The sequence below is a fragment of the Rhea americana genome, unplaced genomic scaffold (genome assembly GCF_003343005.1).
Source record: "Rhea americana isolate MKP2758 unplaced genomic scaffold, rheAme1 scaffold_332, whole genome shotgun sequence".
Lineage (NCBI taxonomy): Eukaryota > Metazoa > Chordata > Aves > Rheiformes > Rheidae > Rhea > Rhea americana.
The window spans coordinates 549,601-571,651 of NW_028186460.1; the positions used below are offsets into that span (position 1 = coordinate 549,601).

Here is a 22,051-nt window from a genome sequence, read left to right on the forward strand (position 1 = left end):
ATACTCTATAATATTTCATCACAGATTTATTCATGAAAGACGAGTCTGGCAGTTAGTCATGCAGTGGTTCTAGCACTGGTAACTCTTTTCTGAACAGTATTATTTTTCTAAACAAGCTGAGCAAGTAACTATTCCCTGTTACTGGCAGGTGTCTTCTGATAGCGACCTCTTTCCTTTTCAGTCAAACTTCAAGCCAGGGGATGTAATACAAAGTCCACACATGATGCTATCTATCAAAAGCTATGGGTAAGGTAGTCCTGATGGACTTCAGGCAATATTAGATAAAACTAGGCATGAAAATACCTACAAGAGGTTTTAAGACACGGAAGAAGTGCCCACCTTTGGGCTATTGTTCCTTAAGTTCCAAGGAGGAGTCAGGATCCATCCTTCCAGATAAACTGCTAGAGAATACGGAACTCAGGCAGCAGCTCACTTTCACAGAGCAGAAGTCACAAYCTTCACAGAAGTGAGGCACAGACAAGCCAGTAAGTGAGTTCACAGACTCCTCCACATTTGGAATGACATGCTAATCCTCTCTCTCCAACTATGTAGCCCTGAAGCATGCAAATTCATTCTTACAGGGAAATCAAAAACATTTATTTTTAAATCACAGAATTATAGAATGATTTATGTAGGAAGAGACCTCTAGAGGTCATCCAGACCAACCTCTTGAACAGTGCAGGGCTAACTCGATTAAACACGTAATTTAGGTTAATTTTACTATAGTCTGCAAAGGAAGACAAAAGAAGAAAGATTATTAATCCAATTTATAAACAGTTCAGAAAATGCTGAAATGATCCAATCGTGTATCATGAGACACACAAATTCACATAGTTGTTCAAGCCATCAAAAATACTACCAAAGTGTTTGCGTGCAGCATTGTACATGAAACCTTGTTCAAGGCAACCGGTGGCATGTCAACTGCTTCTGAGTTCCTAGGATTTGTCTAAATTTTGCAGTCCCACAGAGAGACATCTAGCTCATCCAGACTACGCTTGTAATAGCATGAGGTTCTACCCAGGCTAACCAATCCCACTGAGAGTATCACGTAACTGCAGCCACCCATGGTGCACATATTAGCTCACATATTGAAATTTTTAGGCAAACTCACTGATATTAGTATTTTGTCACACAAATATTGCACTGAAGGCACAGAACATCTCTGGAATTTTACACCTACTTAGATACATTTATTCCATTCACTACACGCTCCACGCAAAATCTAAATTTTATCCAAGGAGTTGCATGCTGGGGAACAGCATTCTCCCTTCAGCATCARTCTTTCCAATATCTCTTTATCAATACAGCTGGAAATACTTGCCTAAAATAAACATGTAGCCCATTATGTTAGTCAAAATAACAAGCTTACGTTACACATTTTAAACTAATAGCTTTGATGGAATTTAAATCTCTCTAAAGAAAAGTATTATTTAGCTGCAAACATATGACTACTTACTACATAGTTCTACCAAAAAAATAAATAAAAATAATAAAAAGGGGATATTTTAGGCCAGAAAAGACCTTTGTAGTCTGAATGCCACATACCTAACCACAGAAATTCACCTGTAATTTCTGCATCAAGCCTGCAGAAGAAATCAAGCCTACTTCTCCCTAAGTTAGGGCAGGTATTTTCGAAAAATAGTCTTGATTTTAAGTAAAAGACAAACAACTCAGCTCTTGAAAGCTGCTCTAAGAATTAATTCTTCACACTGTCAAAATACGTCCAAGTTAAATTGTGATTTTATTTTCAGTTCAAATATTCCAATTTCTAATACACTTTGGTGTATTAAAGTATCTTCTGCCATCAAATTTGCTTCAGGTGCCAACATTCACAAAATGGTTTTACTCAYAGTATATAATACTGATTTGGTTTCATATAGAATCTTTCGTTCAAAGATCTCAGAAAACCCTTGTGAGCATTTATGAGTGTTAATCCTCATATGAAATTCTCTCTATTTTGCAGATAAGCAAACTGCGGGAAAAGAGACTAAAGAATGTATCACCCAATGGGATGAAGATAATACTGGAATGAGGTGTATACACATTTTTGGGAAGCCAGAATCGGGAAAGTCACACAGTATTTGTGGCAGAGCCAAGAACAAAACCTTCATCATCTGGTTCTTATGCCTGTGTTTCTTTAAGACGACTGCTATGATTGACTACATCATTATCTAGATACCCTTGTATTAGGTTTTGGCATACAAGTCTGTACCAACAGCTAAGAAATACCCTAAAAACTTAGCACATTTCTATTACCTTAACAGTACAAACTGTTTAGCCCAGGAATGCAAGTCTTYATATTGCTTAAACAATCGGCTATTCTCACTCCATTTGAAACAATAAGACACTTTAGGTCTAGTGAATCACAAACACTGATGTTCACAGAAAGCCCATATTCACCTTGTAAGCTATTGTAATTCTTACCTGTGGCACAGACAGTAATAACTTCACACAAGCAGTTCAGTACCCAGTGACACCATGTTAGTGGAAGAGTGCATGCTCAGCTATTTGTTTTCACATCCAAACTTGGGGAACAGTTTTTTTTTTTTTTCCTTCTGGATCACTGAACATTACTGAGTAAGTGAAAAATTTAATAGGTTTTCTTCAAAACAGACCTAATGGCTATCACAGCACATTCTGAGGGAAGCCTTATTAGGCACAGATCTCTTACCCTCACTTGAATCAGCAGGTCAGGCCATACAAAGTGGCAGAAAATTACAGTATTTCCCATCCCAGCAGAAGGGATTGAACAGCTAGAAAAGGGAAAAAAAAGTTAAATTTTCAGCACATTTATATAACCTTTGCTAACTCTCCCAGCTTACTGTTCAAGCATACTGGGACGTAAAGGTTATTGAAATTTTACTATTATTGTTTGAAGTGAGAAATATGGGCTTTCATGAATGGTCAGCTTTTTGCAGAATGAACATCCAACCTTCTGAGATTCWCTGGCTTCAGAAAGCCTTTCATACCTTCGTTGAGTCATTTTATTTAAAAAATATTTATGCTGGACTGGAAGAGACATGTTCCCCATTATGTTCCCATTAACAGTTTGAATACCACAAGTAACAAAATCGAAATTATCTGCTAGATAATTTCTAAATAATCTAACATGTCTGACTAGAATGAACTTTGAGATCAGGAAAGACTTCCATCTAATTTCTTTGATTATATTCTAATATAATGTTAAGAAAGCATATGATAGGTTAATCAAGTTAATCAAGATATGAAATAGAAGTTCATCTAACAGACTTTTTAAAATCCAAATGATAAAAAGCCTAAGGTTAAGGACATCAAAACAACAATAAAAGCAACAAAAACATTTTAATATGGCTTAGATAAACTGGAATGTCTCTTTTTGGAGAAAATACATTCTCAAAAGCTTTGGGGGTTTGCAGGATGGTAGCTTATTAACTGAAACTGTCACAGCTTTGAACTAACCTTTTAGCTCCTCTGAGTTGTTTTGCCCTGTTTGTGTAATAAAGGCATGATTCACAGAAAACATCTTTGACATTTTTGGGCCATGTAAAAGCCAGCATACTGTATTTGCTAGGTCCGTGACTAGCTAGGATACCGAATTAAATCCTGATCTTATTGAAATAAATGAGAATTCTGCTTTTGATTTCTGTCATCAGGATCTCAACACACTTTCAACAGCAAGAGTCAGCAAACAGAAAGTCTCTATTTACAATGTTCTTGAGATCAAAGTAGGAACAGAATTTTTGGCCTGCATCATCTGTAATTCTTAGTCTGTAATATCTAATCCTCCACCAGTTTTATGATATATATTAAAATACATTGAGATCAAGGAGTTAAACTGATACAAAAAGTGAGCAATGACAGCAGACAATCCAAGCCCTTATGTCTTTGCTGACTTGCTTACGTTAAACAGCTTTTGAAAATAATTTTGTAGGAGCCATTTAGTCAGCACTGTTCCTGGCTGTGTAAAGCCAAGAGAGAAGTTAATCTAAATAGTATTCTTAAGCATTTACTTCTCTGACACAGAAAAAAAACAAAAAGGGAGAAATCAAGCACAGGAGAAAATGGACCTCCTACAATATGGAAAAAGAGGGAATAGAGCATTATAGGCACACAGAAAGCCTTAAGGATTTAAAAGTCTATTTCAGAGAGAAATATAAGTGAGTTGTTATCAGACCTTTTAGGTAACATCCTCTCCATAAGACTCTTAATGTGGGAATACATTCTGGTATCTTGTCTGTCTGTATCTATATGATGAACGGGTGCCTCGTGTTCACATCATAAAGTAGGGCCACAGCATTAAGGTGTTTCTAGTAATATTCATTGCAGCACTGGACACAACTACAGCCTAGAAATCTACATACAAGGCAAATCCACTACTCTATTTTGTACACAAAGAGGGGAAACAGGTCCGTGTCCATAAATCACCCACTCTCCTCCCAAGATAATATTTAAGACAGGTTTTCGTAAGGAAAACAGAAATGACTGTCAGACCAGCCAGAAGAGCCATAGTAGATTCAGACAAACATCGGAATTATGCAATACTAGCTTGGCTACAAGCATAGCCACGCTTTTTTCCGTGCTCCTTCTTCGAGAACTATCTGGACAGAAGGGGGAGAGTTTCTGCACTATAAACATGTAGTGTCTGTCTTAGTAAAAATAAATAAAACCTATGCTGAGAATGAGCAATAAAAACAGTTTGACAATAAAGTACACTGGAAATGAAAACATAAGCCAAATACAAAATGGTCAACATAAGCCATTCATCAGGTTCAATTTTATCATTCTTCCCAAGCCATGACATTAATTCCTATAATCTTTTGTTTTTTCAGGCGATAAAATCCAGGATGGGTTCTTTGGCTGTTTTTCAGATCTCTGCTGTCGCTCTTATTACGTGTCTTTACAGTTTGGTCACCATGATTGATAGTTCTCCTAAAAAGTCTGTATAAAGCAAGTCATACTCAATAAAGTTTATTCTCTAGCTTTTGCACACAATGAGTTTGTTTAATTCCAGCCCCGTGACATTACACACGATGTGTATGTAAGCAATTTTAAATACTTTTAAAACAATTTCTATTGTTCTGAACTAATCTATGGTCTCAAATTATATTTCTTAAAGAAAATCTCACTGCATTCAACAGTTAGATATGTATCAGATAGAATCTGTAGACACTCCATATCACATTCGTCTCACTGACGTTCCCATTTGAGAAGTTCATTTGCTATCAAGATGGGATTTTAGGAACAAGCTCTAGGCACCTGCCCAGAACCTCAACTTCAAGATTGAGGTCTACCAATCATGCAATGATGTACTCTGTTTTTAAAAGCTGATATTCTAACTGTTTTAAGATCTTTAACAAAAATCTTGAAAAACTGATCTTAGTGTCCTTGTCAACAACCTCTGCTATAATCCCTTCCTCCTGTCTCTCTTCCATAATGTGAACTAGCRTATGTGGGCTGGAGCTTGGCTGGAACATACTCCAGGGCAAAGCATCCTGTTAGCACATCACCAAGTATATTACAGTTTAAAAGCTACATGCAAGGCAGAAGCATGGCCAAAATGCAGACTGGCAAGAAGTTGTACACGCAACCACATGACCATGYCAAGGGCAATCTTTCAGTGCAATGGAGCTGTTGATAGAGAAGTCTTTCCGCTGTGTGTTTTGCAAAAAGTATCAAAAGACACACATTCTTGGAAAACAGCATGCACAAAAGCAGACCAGATCCATTCCCTGGGGCCCTTCCAACGCTATACTTTAAAAGTCTCTGCTGTCACTGCTGAAGCCTTGATTGTTACCAGTGCCATTCTTTCTCTGCTAAACAAGTAGCCATGGCAAATGTCAACAGCTGGCCTCATCATTTCCTGTGGATTTACCAAAAGGAGAGAAAGAAAATACACAAGTTTGTTAATGTCACGTGCTCCTAGTCACGTAACATGGTAGATCCACTTGTYTACCTCCTGCTATTTAGATGAGAAGATATGTCTCCCGACTTCTCATCTAAGACTAATTTGCAAAAATGTGGGGCTTTCACATACATAGTAATTGATGTCTGTGGTTGCTGGTATTGTACTGACCTCTCTTCTTCTCTACATTTTGACTTCATAGAATGATCATATTTGCAGTCCTGAAGTTGTCAAGAAATGAACCATGTTTGCCCATATAAAATTTTAAATAAAACAAAGGAMRTGTAATATACTCTGTTAGAGTCTTATGTCCACAGCGTAGTCACTCAATGTGTACAGCTGCATGGAATCCAGGCAGCTAGGCACAACTCAGTAACAAGGTAACTAATATAAAGCAATGGAAGAATCTGCACATTAACATTACTAAARTCTCCAAGCAAGAGGTCCAGCCTAAAAATCTCCAAATTCCTAAATACTAGAAGAGTTTCAGCCACACACTCTTGGGAATATGGGTATTCCCAAACACAGTCTCACTCTGCGAAAGACAACATCCTCAACTAATTCCAGAGCAAATGACTCATCACAAAAATCTTCCCATCCAAATTTTCCATAACATCCACACCCTCTCTGAGGGCCACCACTCTTCCAGACTCAGTTTTTAACCAGCCTGTCTCTCTCCCTCCCCATCTGATTTCATAGCTTGCTGCACTGGACCTTCTTTCTTTTCTAATTTTTCTTCCCCTAGCTTCTTCAACTGTGCAACAAGAAGTACTGGATTAGGAAAGGAATCCTGGAACAGAATTCTGAAGTCCATCTCTTAAAAACTACATATATATAATCTGAGCTCTGTGCTGATATTGGCTTCCCAAAGGAATATTAAGCAATGTGTCAGGCCTTATTTTCAAAGCACTCAATACTCTGGATTGAAAATAACCAAAAGGTTCTTTCAAGGCTCAAACCTGAAAAACGTGACAAGTCTTGTTCTAAATGAAACTTTTTCTAGAAACAATTAGGAATATTTCCACAAAAAAATTAAGTTTCCTCTGGGACTAAGTCAAAATTCTGGAAGTAATGACTGCAGAATCTAAGGATCATATAGACTTGACTCATTTTCTGCTATAGGGGTTCCCTTTTTGGACTTTTATTCTAACATGGAGCAAATACCTACTAACATGGATACTGACAAAAATGGCCACAAAAACAACTGTTAGCTATTCTCAAAATTCTTTGGCGAGGATAAGGAAAGCAATGAACTTCGTATATCATGAAGTTATGTCACAATACACAATGATAATGTACTTGCATGCTATGATGGCAGCCTAAGAACCTTTTATATTGGTAAAATATGTAGAAAATATTAACAGAAATACTGCTGTCTGTGGGCTCAGCCCCTCATATTCCAATTCTGATTCTGTAGTAAGTGCATCGCTTTTACAAGAATAAGAATATGTATACAATGGTATCTAGTCCTAATCTCCAGATGCTACAGGAAAAACACTAACCAAACGATAAAATCATTAAGGACTAAAATGAAAAAGAAACACAGTTATAGCTCCAATCTGTTTTCCATATCACCATTTCAACTRTTAAGCCAGTAACTAAGGTAATGCAAAACTACAAACCAAAATTCTGTAAAACACAACATTGCTTGTTCTGAACTAGTAAATGCTTCTGTGTGTAATATTATTGGTATGTATATTGTTTGCAGGTTTGTATTGGAAAACAGTAACTCGCATCTTTTTAACATAATGCAGCCTATTGAATTTCAGCAATGTTTTGTAGGACCTTGTAGATATTCTACCATAGGCGCCACTAATGAGACCACGTCCTACAAAAAATTGAATTAGGAAAAGAATGGAAATAAACTAAGAATAGGAGCCTGCAAAGTAATYTGAAAATAATTTTCTTTTCTTCCTGGCAAAGCACAAGGCAAATACTTTTTAGGGTCATAAGGAGGGTTTGTGGAAAACAGTTTGGCAGTGAAGTGACTTCACTGCTCTAAAGTCTGTAAACTCTAATAACAGTCAAGCCTTTACTTCCACAGGAGAGTCAGTCAGGCCTCTGGAGTTCTATCATTAATATCTGCTAGCGATTTTTGCAGCAAGCTACTATTACATTCCCAATAATTTTAACATTAAAAAACTGTCATCTAGAAATTTATTTTGTGCATGAGTTTTGTGTGTGAGTGCCTCATTAGGTTACTAACACTAATACAGCAAAAACATACCAGAAGTAAAAATCTGTGCAAGTATGGTAGCTAAGCATTCACTTGAACAGAATCAACTATCAGTTATCCATCATTTTGAAGGAACAGTTCCCCTTCCACTTTATTGTGCTTATTAGTCCTTTATGAGACAACAACAGATTAGATAAATCTGTGAAGTGGTAACCTTTCGCTTCAGATTATTAGTTTGTTTGTAAAAGGAAACAATAGCTCACCTAACTTGCAAGTACTCCAGAAGGCAATAAAACACATGCTTTTAAGAGTTTCTATCTTGGTGAGCAAAGCATACTCCCCAGCTTCCTTTTTTCCTATTGTGTCAGTATTTGAACTCATTTGTTTACAGGATGTCATCTTAAGAACTGCTAAACATCATTTTGCAGGTCAGTGCATTCTGATACACCATAAAGACAAAATAAACCATGTAAAAGGAATATCAAGGAGACAAAAAATAATTTCTTCATTTTCCAGTTCATTTTCCAGAGTTAAAGGATGGGAATATCTGGAAAAAGAAGAATCACTACATATTTGGGTCAGAATTTATTATTTGAATTTATATGGTTTAAATCATTGAATGTAATTCAGCCTTAAAAAATTACTTACTCTTTCTTTTCTGCCTTTTTTTCTTAATGTTTCTCTTTTGTCATCTATTCTTTCTTCTTTCTGTCCCTTCACTTTTTCCCTTCTTCCTTGCCTTCCTCCTTATTCCTCTTTGCCTGTTAGCTGTCATTTAACTTCTTTCTACAGAAATATATCCATACCTTAGGTGAAAAYAAGACAACTATTAAACAGACTAATTTATAACAAGTTCACACCTGCCAAGTCTCGCACATTGTGTCAAGCTTATTCATTTGACTCTCACCTTAAACAATCCTACTGTGATAACCATGTCTCAAGGACAGCACAGTTCCATGGAACATCTCTTCTCAGTCCAGCAGGCTGCCTGGTATCTTGTAACTAAGGGCACCTAGCACAAGATCATGCAAAAAACAGAAACTAAAGACAATAAATTGTGCACATCTTGTGGCAGAGCCCCTTGCGTGTGCTCCAAGGAGTACTTCCATAGGGAAGCTCCTTAGCTGCAGCAAAATGCTGTTCTAACACGACAGCCTCAACCTTCTCCGTGACGTAACACATCAGATGTGCATGTCATTACAGAGTCAATACATGACAGATTTCATATCTTAGCATGAGAAAAGGACAGATAGATAGACTGTGTGTGTGTTCACGCGTATGTTTATTTAGAGAAAGGAAAAGGAATCAAGTCGATGACTAGGCTAGCACACTCTTGCCTAAGAATCCTGCAGACTTGCATGAGTTACCACTACAAACTAATTCTTGATTATAGATTTTCCAGTGCAAGGAAAGATGGCTTAATATCCATCCTACTAAACAGGTTTAGAGCTATTCATTTATCTGCAGTTTCTCACAYGCTGAATCCTAACAAATCAGAAATAAGATGCATTTTGGTAATAGCATACAAAAAGTTAGAAACTGCAACTTATTTTTATTATAACATACCTTTTGGTGTATTTCTTGTGTACTTTGGTGTGTTGTATTACACAAAGCAGGAGAGAAAACTCCATTGTTTTGGGCTGCAATTTTATACAATCAACTAGATGAATGGGCAAGGTAATGGTATAAGTGATTTTTTAAATTCAACATTTAGCAAAATGAAAGTGATAACATTAATTGGATACAAATTTGTTCAACAATAGGCAACCGATTACATATAAGCAGAGTCATTTATTCAAACACACTGAGATGGAGAATAGAAAAAAAACCCTCTATTAATGTTACAACTATCACACCCAATTCAATAGAATAAGTGAAGTTTTTTAATTGCTTCCTAATTAATCTGCTTTGAAGGTGGTTTAGATTGTCAAAAATTAAAATGACTTTCAGAATTCCCTCCTTTAGTGGAAGACAGTACTGTGACTATCACTGCGAAGCTCCAAAAAGCTTTTCACTTCATATCCACTCATTAATTTCTAGGAGTAATAGGCTATCAGCACTCAAACTGTGTCAACGCTTTGGCAGCAATGTCCTTCCTACCTTACAGAAAGAATGACTTCATGGAAATATGCAGCTTCTACAAGCTTAAATTTTAATGCTCTTTTTATTAACTAATAGCACTGGGATGCTCAGCCTGCAACTGTGTTTGTGAAACAAGCTAAGACGAAGAAAGCAAATGCATATAAAAAGACTTTTCTATTCTTTGTCACTAAACTGGTTGCAATGAAAAGTAATTTAAATTGTATTTTACATCTTTGATTTTTAAAACCTACTTAGTTAGTACATCTAAAGCTGAAGAGATAAAATTCTGGTTTCTCTGATTCAGTGAGAGTTTCAGCATTTAACTGGAGTTAGATTTAGAGTTACAGTTAAAAAAAAAAAAAATCCAAAAAGTACCATCCTTTTTTTCTACTTAATTTGAGGAAAATGGTCATACTTCCAATGAAAGGAACAATTGACTAAAACTCCAGTAGGTTATAAATAATAACAGAATGTTAACATAAATAGATCCAAGAAAGCGAAYTGACAGCTGTCTTGTGGTCTTCATAAGAATTTTCAAAAACTGAATACACAAAAAGGTCATTTTTTGCTCCCTTTTCCACTGGTCTAGCTTGGTACTATGTTTCCCGAAATCTCTGCTACGTCATTACATCCCATTGCTGCTGATCCACAGATGCCTAATTTTGGATAGATAACTCTGCTCAGCTCTGTTCCTCTCTGACACGTTTTTAGGCACTGGAACATGGAGAAAAGGAACAATAATCTTCCACAACATGAAACAGGGAAGAGCAGTGAAGATGACTCTGAGAAAAGACATCTTTCTTTCTCCCCTCCTCTCTTCTGGCCACAGAATTATTTTTTAAAAGTATCAAATATTCTTTGCAGTATTTCTGTCCTGAAAAGACCAAAATAAGAATGCTGATACAAATGTGTTTTGTCACTGGTGCAGATAAAAGGTTACAAATAGTCCTTTGTTACAGGATATTCCTCTTATGTGGCTAGCTGTGCAAAAAAAAGAAACCTTGATCTTTAAGGAAAAGTAACTAGGTGAAATCCCAAAGTTTAAATTCTTAGATCCTAAAATAATCTTCTAGTAGAAGCAGTTACTTTAATTTATACTAAGAAAGCAATRTAATCTGAATATTTTGGTACTGAATTCAGCCATTAGGTCCACTTCAGCTGCTCCCAGCAAGATTCATTTACATGAAAAGGAGTTACACATATAATCCAGTTACTGAAATCTGTCATGATGAAATGGTTAATGGTGCACTGGAATAATAATCTATTGCTGTACAGTTAGCCTTAAGTCCCAGTATGGAAGTTAAACGATGCTTATTCTCGCAAACTCCACAAAAAATAGACACCTAAGAGCTAGTAAAACCAGTGGGTGAGATAACAGCCGTGCTAAACATCTGTTCAGTAGTTTCATTCACTGCTGTTGCCAGCACTTCACCTTTCCATGCAATCTACAGTCCAGTTGTTAAGAACCTAAACACCCAAAGATTGTGTGGGTGATGTGTTACTCAATAAGGGAGGAGACTAAAAACAAGAGTACTTACAAGGAAATGTTTCACAGCAAAAGCACAGTCTAATTGAATTACTGTCTGCAAATTCCTTTTATTTCAAGTGAGTTTGGAAAACATAYGCATCTGTTTTAAAATAGATATCAGCCTTCTAGAGAGATTACCAATTCTTAAGATATGTCGTTATGAGTTATTTTAAAGGCAATAATCCAGGTAGCAGCATAGGAAGCACTACAGAGATTCTGCTGGTAAAGGAGGAGCAAGCATGAACTTCCCTCAATTCTGGTATTATCAGAGGTCTTCCCATATCCTTCAATTGCAGTATCAGAGATCTTCATTACAAGGTTTCTGGAGAACAGACTTTTTAAGGGCATCTGCGTATAACAGTAATATGAACACTATCTCATAGGATATTCTACCTGGCCTTCAGCTGCCATTCTAGAAGTGTTTAGGTTCTCCTTAGACCCTATTGGCCAGCCTCATGCTGATGTCTCAGACACTGTATGGTGTCTAAAGCTGCACAAAATGCCTTTGTTTTCACAAATGAATCCTACTTTTAGYGTCTGATCTTGCAGACTGGACAGTGATTTGCAATTCTCCCTTTGTTTCAGTGTCACAAGGCCAAACATCTGTAGACTAAAAGTAAYTGAGCTGTTCATAAACACAATGGCACCAGATCAAACACAGAAATCATCACTAGCCCGGATTACAGATTATCTAAACTCTTATTCTAAACTCTGAGATTATAGATTATCTGAACTCTTATTCTCATTGCATTCTCCATCACTACCACAGACAAGACTGCCAGCACTCTTGTGTAAAAAAATAAAAAAATAGGAAACTCTTCATGATGGCAACSTTAGGTTTCACTTTTTCTCCCCACACAAACACACTACACCTTTGTCTGGCTTCAGTAATTTTAACTGGAGTTCTGACTGGTGAAAGAACTGAACAAGCTACAATGAATAGCAGTCTCCTCTTGCTGTTCCGTGTATTTATTTTACTTCTTAAGCAATTTTCRCTTTTATTTCCCTCTTCTGTTCCCAGGGGGGTATGAATGAATCAAGATCATAAGTCACCTTGTGGTTGATGTGAATACCTGTGTATGGCACAGGCATTTATCTTGTATCATATGCCCAGCATCAAAGAAAATGGAAGTAGAACACATTGAAATAGAGCTTGGTCCAGCAAAGGTCCAGTAATGCAGYTAAGCCAGTAAACAGTTTCACTGAAGTTAATGGCACTATTATTATATGCAATAAATTCACACCATGGGTGATCATTAGGGATGGAGGTTGGAACTACTTACCTGCTGAAGGGTTGGCATACATTTCAGTGCTTTGTAAGAGCACGGCTTGCTTAGTCCACAATTTGCAGGATCATAATCAGAGAGACCATCTCTTATAMTCTGATTACAGAGCTTCCATAAAAACAAAGTTCTGTTCCAATTCCTGTAAGGTTATATTGGGCAAAACCATTTCTATACATCGAATAAAATAATCCTAGTATGCTGAACTCTTGCATCATTATTTCTTCACTAACTTTCACTTGGATAATTATTATAATTTAACAAAAGAGCAACAAGTAAACTATGTTTCTATGCCAACATATACAAATTATTTATGATTATAAAATTATACTTGATTTTTATTTTCCAAATTATTATTTAGCATATCTTTTAGCATACACAATGTATCTTTTTCCCATGAGGATGTTTTGCTGTGCTCAAGACAAAAATCTAATTGCATGATTCATATTACTAAAAATTGTCTTATAATTATATTCTAATGAGTATTTTGCTAGAAGTACATTTACTGGTCACACGAGAAGTACATTAAAATGTTCCAAACTTAAAAGACTGTTTAGCTTCATTTCTAAATAATTCAAGTTCCATTCAATGGAAATGTAATTTTCTGCTTTAAATGTTTTTCTACTTTCTACAGAGCATTATGGAAACAATTAAAGGAAAAATGCACTATTTATTTCTATCTAGATACTTATTTGATTCCCATCATGTAGATTGAAAGAAACATCTACTTTCTACAGAAAAAGAACAGAATAGTTGCCAGTATTGATCTAGAACCAAGGTAAGCCAGAAAATACAAAAATCTTTGTTGGTAGAGTTTTACCAAACAATATAGTTCTCATGTCCTATAAGCATGATAAAGTATATGYCCACTACACTACTATGTCTTATTTTTGTAATTTGTTTAACACAGACACTTATTTTTACAACCACTGTATAAAATAGGCTAGCAATGGTTAATGACAATTATTCTGAAGTGTCAACTAGATATAGGTATTGCAATTCCAGACTGGCAGAACTGCATACCTACTGAATACAAGTGCAAACACTAACAATGGCTATATTAWAAAGAAATTAGGAGTATGCACCTAAGCTGCTTGCAGTAGTTTTGTTTCAGAGTACACCTTACTAGTCTACCCGATGCATGATTTATTTAGCAGCGAGTTACGTCTGCATGCAAGGGAGTAAGTAGCACATCCTTCTTGTCCTCCCCATCTGCCTCTCATCCTTCCAGAGAGTCAGCACACCACCATTTTTCCTCAGAGCAAACACAAAGCGTAAGGGAAAAAAAAAAGAAACAAAGAAAAAATAAAATCGAACTTTCGCAGAAATAAAGGCAACGAGGAAACCTGGGGGGAGGGAGGAGCAGAAGAGGCGAGTGGGGCGAAGCTGCGGCCGGGGCAGGACTCCCAGCCAGCGGCAGCACAGAAAGTATTTCAGAGCCGAGACCAGACAAAAGAGGGTGTAGCAGCTGCGCGCAGGCAGGCAGCCTCTACACATGCCAACTGGCTCCGCTCGGGAGGCAGAAAGTCTATTTCTGGAAGAAAATAAAAATATATATCTACACAGACACACACGCCCCTATGTGCCCCCGCTCGCCCCCTCCCAAGTGCTGCCGCGAGGCAGGGCGCGCCGTCGCCGCCGCCGCCCGGGGTAACGGCTCCCGGGCGGGGCAGCGGTTAGGGCGGCGGTTAGGTCCCCCGACACACACACACACACTTACCTGTAGCGAGGTGCGAGGTCTCAGCCACTTGTGGGCGCAGGGAGCCGTGGGGCTGCGCGGCACCGGCCGAGCATGGGGCTCCCGCGGCGAGGCGGCGGCTGGTTCAGGCAGTGCCCGGGCAGCGGCTCCCCTCGCCCTTCCGCAGCTCCGTCCGCGGCCACGCTCGGGCGGAGGCAGGCACGGCCGGGCGGTCACCGCCGGCCGGGGGCGGCCTCCCCCGGCTCGCCCCGAGGCGGCGGGCGGGTGCCATCGCGGAGGGCTCGCCCGGGAGCTGCGGAGGGCAGACGGGCCGTCAGGCAGCCGGCCGCGGGCGGCGTGGGCGCGAAGAAACTTTCCCGGCTGCTCGGCGCGGTGCCCCCCCCGGCCGCACGGGCGACGCCCCCCGCGCGCCCTCCCGCCGCGCGCCGGCAAAGTTTCACTCCGAAACCCAACGGCCGCCGCCCGGTCGCCATAGAAACCGCCCCGCGGCCCGGGGGCGGCGGCGGCGGGCGGGCGCCGAGGCGCGGGACGCCCCGCAGAGGGGGACGCGGCCCCTTCCCTACCTCGGGGCAGGGGAAGTGTCCCCGCTCCTCCGGGGCAGAGCACGGCGCAGCCCTGCCGCCTCCYCGCGCCCGCTCTGCCGCCGGCGCTCGGCGGGCAGCAGATTTGTAGGGCGCCCGCCCGCTCTGCCCGCGCCGCTCGGCGCCCGGTCCCGCCCCGGCGGGCTGCCGGGCCGCGGGGCGGGCGCGAAGGAGGAGTCAGCGCGGGGGGAGCCCGGAGGCGGCGGGCGGTGGCGGTCACCCTCCCGCTCACAGCTGGGGGCTGGGGGGCGGCGGGGGGGGGACTCCGCTTCGGCCCTCAAATTGTGGGGCAGCCTCGCTTCCCTCGCCTGAGAGCTAGCCGTGGGAGCGTGCGGTGATTCACCGTGGTGATTTTTACCTCAGGGGCGGTCACACTTTTGTGATTCAGCTTTTGGGGGTGTTTTTTATTTTTGTTTATTTTTGGCTTTTTGTTTCTGTTCTCTTTCTGTGGCCAGGTACGGCCCCGTGTAGCCGCCGTGCTGCTTGCGCCCTTCCGTCGGGCAAGGGAAACCCGCGGGGCAGGAKGGCTTGGGACAGCGGCAGGCTCCTGCTGCACGGGAGGGAGCTCGCCAGATTTGCGAGTCGGGCGTGACATTTGACGAAAAGGAAAAAAGAGGGAAAAAGGGAAGAGAAGAAAATGAAAAGACAAGACAAGACAAAACACACACTTCTGCCTTGACTTCTGCTACCCGCTGTTGTTGCACGCACTAAAAGCAGTTAGGATCACCGTGACTGAAAATTGGGATGCACATGATCTAGTCCGCCTATTCTTTCCATTGCCCTTGGTTTTCTGCTTGTTTCTACCCGAGAATCGGAAAATATTTACCCGAGAATCCTCAGGATTCTTTGATGTCACTTAGCAGCTATCCCTTGTTATTGACCACAGCAAAGTTGGTGGGAAAAAATGGTAGAGAAGCTGTAACTGTAAAACAGCAATAAAAAGAGAAAAGCAACTCAGAAGCAGAAGTTTTCACTTGGAGGCTGGCTTTAGAATCACAGAATCATAGAATCAGTAAGGTTGGAAGGGACCTGTGGAGATCATCTAGTCCAACTTTTTTAAAATTGGTTAGACTTCAAAGTTACCATTGCCTTTTATATTACTTATCAACATTTTACCTAATGTATCACGTTAAAAAGACAGAAAAAACACTGAAATTTGCATTTGTATGTCTGAATTTATCTCAGGTGGTGCTCTTGAGACAGCAACTATGCCTAACATTTTTACAGGGTTGTAGTGACTTAGAAGTTTCCATCCCTCTTGCAATACGGCTTCCAATCCTAAGTGCCTGCAGTTTCTTTCTGTGTGGTTGTGCAGGGTAGAGCATGCTGTCAGGTGTGAATGAACACGTTTTAATGATTATATTCCTGCTTGATGGCTGCAGTGGCTTCTCCATTAAATATATCCTCAGAAACCACCTTTTCCTGGTAACAAGATGTATATGCCAGCAACCTCGAATAGCAAATAGCAAATGTAACATTCTTCAGAAGTTTGAACATTGCATTTGCAGCTGTTCAGCACGTTTTGATTCAGGAAGCACAGATTAAAGTGGAAGATTTGCATCTGTTCATTCAGACTTTACTAGATCTGTAATTCAATCTATCCAACACGTAATATTTATTTGATACAAGCTAATGAGAGGCTATTCTGAAGGCAGATGTGCACTTTAGGGTCCTCAGGATACATAAAAGCCAGCTATGCATTACAGTGGAGGTGAAGAAAAGGATGATATATCTTCCCACCAAAACCCTGTCATAGTCAATGTCTCCAAAATAAGAATTCAGGAATTTTCTCTAGACTTTGTGCAAAATGTCACCTTGAAAAAGATGTGGTAACTTCATCCTCCCAAGCCATCAGTGGATCATGAAATGTAGACCGAGGGCATGCTGTTGATCGGGGCCAGTTTCGCCAATGYTTTTGAACTCTCCCTGGAAAGATAAAATCCTTATGCTTAGCACATTTCAAGTAAAATGATGTGTCCAGTTCTCGCTAGAGTGACCTCTGTTCATTTTCTCTCCATCACCTTCTTTTCTAATCATATGGTCATGCTGTAAGATGTTCCTCAGGTACCCTGTGTCTCTTGGAAGTGCTGGCATTTAAAAGAGGTTCTCAGATGACTTATACACTCAAATAGCCACACACAATAAGATCCTAGGCAGGTGACAATCAGACTCAAAATGGTTTGGGGAACAGACAAAATAGACTGGGGAATTCCTTTCAGGAGCACTGCTGGATGAGAAGAATCTCTGGGACAGACTTTCGCTTGTATTTGCTATACGTGCATATAACYTACACTGCTATTGAAATACAGGATTTTATTATTTTTACACATGAGCCATGAGTTATACTTCCAAAAATATGACAACCATGATTTTAAAAGTGTGGGCAACATGATCTGTGGGAGATGGCAGTGGATTATGTACCAGAGCTGCCCATCCTAGCGACAGACAGTTGGGAGGCATGTCTTGCAAACAGATGACATATGGCTTTGCTTCTTACGTATGTTGCCTAAGTTCTTTGAAAATGCTATTAGTCCATTCTTAGAGTGCCAGCTCCCTTTCTTACTTATACCAGTTTTATACTGATGGAAGTCCATTGATTTAACAGATTGATTTATGGTGGAAAAGAAAGAAGAGAATAAGACCCAGAAGCTCTTCAAATTTCAGTCATCTACAAGTCTCTGGAGAGTTAGCCAACGTCAAGACCAATATTCCAGGCTTTAAAAATCAACATTGATATTACTAATGCCCACTAAAACATTGTAGTGTATTAATTAAAAAGGTAGCTGCTTCTGAGATTATAGCAAGAATCAGTAATTAGCCTCATGAGTAAGATCATCCCTTTCAATTTACTTAAAGGCAAGGAATACTTTTATTTGAAAGTAGGGTTATTATCCATATTATTCCAGTTTTATTTCCAACCTATATCTTTCAGTCCATGATATGAAAAGTCATTCATTTGCTATAATAAACAAGGCACTAGGTGGATTAAATATAAGCATATCTTCTGTAAATATTATGCAATTACCGAGAAGGCTGGCATTTTTAGTTCTGCCCTTTGGACAGGAAGCTTTTCTAAGATCCAGGCTCATTTCTACTTTGACTTTGGCTAGAAAATTGTCTACAGAACAGTGCCATTTAACTGTCCCATGCTATTAAGGGAGACAAACTTGAAATATTGTGAATCTGGGACTTGAATGTAATTGAAGGTTGAAAGGAACCTCACTGGAGGTGAAGGACTGTGGTCAAACCTGGGCAATTAGAGTGAAAACAAACTGCATCATTAAGTTTTTAACTTTGCTAAGGCTTAATATAATGCTGTGAACCATTCATGTTACACAGCTTACCTTCCACATTATATTAGACCAAAATATTAGTCTAAACCAGTTATCTCTTTAATTCTGACGCATAAAGTAAATCTCAAATCTGTCATTTGTTCATAATGAAACAAAACTCCAATTTTGCTCGGTGTACCCAGTGTGGATTTGGCCTTCTTAGGCAGGAAATAAGGAGGTCAAGATTTCSTTGTTAATAATAATTGACATGTTATTCAAAAAGTAATAAACACGGAATGTACACTCTGCTGCAAAATATGTCTAGGTCTCTGGTTCTAGATACTTCTCCAGAAAAATACAAAATCTAAGAACTCATATCTGTACCTAAGCAAGCACAAGGGATCTGCAAATCAAAGATATAGTGGCTTAAGATTAAATCACAACCTTGTTACATGTAATCAGAAGATAGGAACTGGTAACCAAAATTCAGTCATTAAAGATCTGAATCATCTTACTGTTTTCCTGCAGGAAATGAAGTTAACAGTGTAGGTATTTCTATAGTGTAATTCTAGAACACACAAAAAGAATTCATGTTTTACTCTATTTTCCCTTCAACTGAGACAATAAAATTATTATTAAAAAGGAATGATGCAGCATAGCTCTTGTTTTAACTTATGACTTTATCACTGCCTCCTCCTCTCTATCCCTTCAAACAAAAACATCTTTCCTCGCTCTCAGAGGTTTAGAAGAGATGTYTTGCCCTGCTTCTCATCACATGCAATACTGATATGTCAGCTCCTAGCCCCTGATGCCAGCATCCATTAGCTAACTGCTAGGATGTTCAACGAGTACCTACTTCTTTTTTTCTATGATGCCTTGTACACTAATACTACCAGGAGCTCATCATAAATATTAGTAAAGCTACTTCATTGGTCTATTTTCAAGATCCATGTAAACCTCTTTCTATATTGTCTAGAAAAATTTGAAAGCAGTTAGGTTGCTGCAGTGCTCAAACCATTTACTGTTCAGGTTTACCAGTACTGATTCCTGGTGTTCAACTGTCTTTACTCTGGTGGAAGTTCTTCATGGTAGACAACATCTTTTTGTTTTGTATCTGTACAGTGAGATCCTGTTTGGCAGAATTACAGTGCAAGTATTTGGTAATAGCAAAGTAAGTCAAGAAACAGAGGTCCAAGAAAATGTTTTCAGATTCATATTAAAGGAATTTGGCATTTGTCRCTATCTATGTTAACATAAATTAAATAGCATTGAATGCTCTGTAATTTACTATCTATTGGTTTGAATTTTATCTTGAACAGTTTCTGAAACTAATGAGAATGCAGATAGAAATCTCTGCTTCCAAGTGATTTGTGAACCGTCAATAATACTTTAGAATTCTAATTTAACTTATTTCTTTCATACTTTAGTATGGTCTATCTTTTTTAAAATGAATAGACAGACAGAAATTCAACATTCAGCTCTCCAAGTATGATGAAAACGTATTTACATTAAAAATAAGCCTTTTAAAATCTTATATTGGTAGTTTCTTTATATAGAAAAGTCGACTTTTTCTCTCTGTTCAGCACTGAGAGTATATATGGCATTTTGTACATAAGAATGTGCTGGACTATCTTGTTAAGAATTGTCTTATTAAGAATTTAAATATAAAACAAGTTTTTGAGTTGACCATGTTTTTAATCTGTCYTGAAGCAGTATCAGAAATATGGCTTTCTTAAACATGTGTTACACTGGAGTAATAAAATTTCATTATGCCTTTATTGAAGTGTTTGAACAGAAGTGTTATTATATATTATGAATACCTAGATATGCTGGAATAACCAACATAATACCATTAACTAATAAAAACACAGAAATCCTCTATCTAGAATACAACAATTATTTATTATGTACACAGAGATGAAGAAACTCTGAATAAAATGAAGAAAATTACATATATATTAACTGGAAGTCTTGTTTAATGTATGAAATAGTGAAGAAAAAAAAGGGTCTTCCATAAACTTTTTTTCTTTTCAATTTATCATTTAACTCAGTGCAATTTAAGAGTTTTGGATTAGGTTTAACCAAAAGTTTAGGAGACTTTTCTTGAATTATTATCTTTAAACTGCAGTACTATCTTGAAAGGAAGATGGAGATTAACATGTAAAGGAAAAACACTGGTTATTGAATGATTATTATTCCTTTTTACTGTACAACTGCAGGGCACACTTAGCCCTTCAATCCATCCTACCTACRTCTTCTCTGGTAAAGCACTGGTATCAAGAGGTATCAAGCACTGGTATCAAGTCATGGAGTGGTAGAGAAGCTGTGATAATCAACTGATCCTAGAGCTTATTTGTCTGATGAGAGATTCACTTGGAGAGTTCAAATCAAGCACAGATGCAGTCAAGGGCTGAAAGGAGAACTGAACTTTCACAAGACAGTATCAAGGTTATACTTGAGGTAATACCAACTACATGATATCTGGAAGTTTATAGCCAAGACGGACTTTGATGACAACAGCTTAATTCCTTACTGATGGTAAATTTTGAAAGTCTACATCTTTTCAGAATTAAACTGACATATAACAGGAYGGAGAAAGGAAAATCAGAAAGCAAGAACCTACTTGAGTCTGTTTTTACTTGTAAGATATGCATGTTGTATAATGCTTCCTACACTGGATATAACACTTAGCAGGAATATGTGCATAAACTTTGCAAGAAATCAAGGCCAAAGCTTTTATGTCCATTATGGCAGAAGCCCTCAACAAATAAAGTACTGATGGAATAATTTTTTAAAATGTGCAAGTATATAGAACACATAATCTTTTCTCARATGATTCAGTTACTAAATTGTTTGCAGAAAACAATTTTTCTTCTTTGCTTTTAAGTGCATTGAAAGTTTTCCTGATACTTGATCATGAATCAAAACCACAGCTCTTTTGTTTGGGCTCTTTCAAGACAAGTAGRTGGGATGTTAGTACTATAGGCAGCATATTTCCTTTTTTGCATAAGGACTTGTCTCTATATTTGGTATATTCCTTTAACATTTTAAATGCCACAGTAGTGCCAGTAAAAGAGAAGATGGCTTGCAGAACCATCTTTTCATCATGTATTTCCAAGAAGAAAAAAGAAAAACAATGTACCATGTGATTTAACACTCTAGTTCCATAACAAGAAGTTTCACCTACAAGTGCTGTCATGTGTGCTACTCATACTGTCTCTGTATAAAATTCACTGGGGAYTTACAGATCAGCCAATGAAATTAGGAGCAAGTGAAGCAGAATTATCTTTGGGAAAAGTATTGTTGCTGTACAGAGGGAAAATCCCAGTAATAGAAAATTTATCATTTCTTCAAAATTCTAAATTATGTCACAGAAGTATTTCATATGTGACATGTTATTATCAGTGCTCATTTTAGCTGTGGTGGTAGACAGTGAGTTCAGACTTCATACCATTTCATGCCATCTTTAATTCTCTTCTTTATCATTACGGAAAAAATCATGAAGCAGTAAGACACTTAGAAAAAAAAAGGCACTAAGATGCCTCTCAT

General features: G+C 38.6%; 1 protein-coding gene across 7 annotated transcripts in view; it reads right to left on the reverse strand.

The window, feature by feature from the left end:
- Positions 1-14,758, reverse strand: part of TMEM200A (transmembrane protein 200A) — a 56,352-nt gene extending 41,594 nt beyond the window's left edge. The window contains exons 1-3 of one of the 7 annotated variants that reach the window (XR_014896598.1): positions 12,951-13,008; positions 8,702-8,863; positions 8,390-8,604 (exon numbers count right to left, since the gene is read on the reverse strand). The gene's annotated coding sequence lies outside the window, so the exon portion shown is untranslated. Of the gene's footprint in view, positions 1-339; positions 362-8,389; positions 8,605-8,701; positions 8,864-8,964; positions 8,981-12,950; positions 13,009-14,670 lie in introns of those variants that run through there. The other 6 variants (XM_085311120.1, XM_085311121.1, XM_085311119.1 and 3 more) reach the window with 6 other exon arrangements.
- Positions 14,759-22,051: the final 7,293 nt, after the last annotated feature.